At 34.1% G+C, this 2,165-nt stretch overlaps 1 pseudogene across 1 annotated transcript; it reads right to left on the reverse strand.

Annotated features, from left to right (window-relative positions):
• Nucleotides 1-473: 473 nt before the first annotated feature.
• LOC149572301 (protein SMALL AUXIN UP-REGULATED RNA 12 pseudogene) lies at nt 474-1,425 on the reverse strand (annotated as a pseudogene). The gene has a single exon (XR_016359907.1). The product of XR_016359907.1 is annotated as a protein SMALL AUXIN UP-REGULATED RNA 12 pseudogene (transcript).
• Between the last annotated feature and the right edge of the window lie 740 nt (nt 1,426-2,165).

The raw sequence follows: 2,165 nt of genomic DNA on the forward strand, positions 1-2,165 counted from the left end.
TTTAATTGTTATTTGGTTATATTAAAATAATTTTTGTTGTAAAATGTAATATTTTTTCTAAAACAATGTAATAATTAAATGAATCATCAATTATAAACTTGGATTTTGAGTACAAAATAACATCTAGAAACTTTTTGGTAATAAATACAATTACAGATCAAAAGAAATATCAACCATCTTATTTTAACTCTATTCAATAATTATACTAAGATCTATTAGTCATGGTATACTTGATTTCAAAAGCAATTCAGATATTAAACAAAATTAACTATCAGATCATTTAAATATGTGAATGTCACCTAAATGTAATAAGTTATCAGTACTCTACTTTTCATAAGAAATGAATTCTTCTGAATCATTACTTATAAAACATGCGTCAATGAATTTAACTCTAAAATTACAGAAGTGTTTCCTACGGCAAATATAGAAATTTAAATCCAATGAACCACTAAAACTAAACCAAGATTTGAATCTTAAAAGAAATCACTAACACCACACAACTTAATATATTAACTTGCTGAGCAGCATTATTTTTGTACAATGATAAGAAACGAACAGTGAACTGTGAGAAGTAGTAAAATACTCAGGCCTCGGCAGTCAAATCATATGATCTCTCCTGAAGTACATCAGATTAACTGCTCTCAATCAAACAATATGTTACATACAAAATCTCTAGAATTTCTCGCCAACTGTTCAGATTTATCACAAAACCCATTGAATAAAAACATCAAGTTAACACATCAGACAGACAGACAAACAAACTAACCAAACCAGCAAGTAATTTAACAAAGTATACTGAGAGGAAATAAATTGCAATAAGATAATGTTTCCCAGTGCCAAATCTAACCTAAAAGAGAATCAAAGAGAAAAGGTCCATCTTCACATATCTCAAGCGATGGAAGTTTCTTGCAAAAGAGTAGATGAAATAGTAGGAACATGATGATCTGCTTCCTTACAACCTGAGCTCACCACGTCGTTCGCTTCTATTTCATAGCCTTCGTTCTTCAGAATATTCTCAAAAACAGCCATCTCGCAAGGTATTGTAAGAACTCCTTGATAATCAAACCCAAACTCTTCTTCTGCCTTGTCAAGCAAGCTTTTGAAAGCAGGGCGGCTTAAATAAGTGGTAGGAATAATAAAACGCCTCTTCTCCTCCTTCCCAACGTACACAGCGAGGTAACCCTCGGGCACATCCGCCGGCGGGCGAGGCGGGCTGCGGCAGCACCCTTCGTCGGAGTCGCTACATCTGTCCAAAAGTGCGCACCTGTTAACCGTGGAGACTTTGCGAGTGAGAGCCAGAGTACGCCATTTCTTCATCAGTTGTCTCAGTTGGACAATCTGACGAATTCGAGAGCTGTTCATGCCTAGGTATTTATAAAACCCTAATTTTCTGAAGTGAAAACACAGATCAAATAATAAAGAAATTTATACCTGTCAGGGAAGCTTGAAAGTAGAGGGGGATTACTGGCAGGTAGCAGTTCAAGGGAATCTGGACTGTTTTGTTTATGTGGAAGAGGTGATTTGGTAGGCCACTTGCCCTTCAACTTGGATTAGGATGAGATTCGACAGTAAATTGAGAAGATCGAAGGTCAGCTCATGTGGAAAGGGCTAGAAAGTGTTTTTCATGCCATGTGAATGCACATGTACACGTTCAAGTCTTTGGTTTGGAAATGATTTTAGGGTTTGGGAAAACGTTTTCTTTCATAATAACAAATTCTTTGCGATGGCCATCGTGAGTGGCGTAATTGGTTTGGATGTAAAATGTTGTGTTTATTCTGATTTTCATTTATATTGGAAAACCGAGCATGACTCTTTGTCTTGAGCCTTGGATTTCCCCTTGTCAGGGATGTTATTACTATATTTTATTTGGTGTATAGTTCATCTTCAAATTTTTTTTTTATTGTTTATTTATTATACTAGCAAACTCTAATGTCTTAAGCATACTGGAATGAAAATTAATTGCAAGTTTCTATTGCTATACTAGCAAACTTTTTTGTCTTAAGGATATTGGAAAGAAAATTAATTGCAAGAACTCAATGTTTCTATTAGGTTGTTTATTTACTGTATTTGTAGTACTCTATACTACTGCACTCCGTTCTAGCAGCTATTAAAATTTTCTATCTCAATTAATTAAATTAGTTGTAAGTATTTTTCATTTTAATTTT

Source organism: Cupressus sempervirens, chromosome 2, assembly GCF_028749045.1.
Source record: "Cupressus sempervirens isolate cs-2001-9-10 chromosome 2, ASM2874904v1, whole genome shotgun sequence".
NCBI lineage: Eukaryota > Viridiplantae > Streptophyta > Pinopsida > Cupressales > Cupressaceae > Cupressus > Cupressus sempervirens.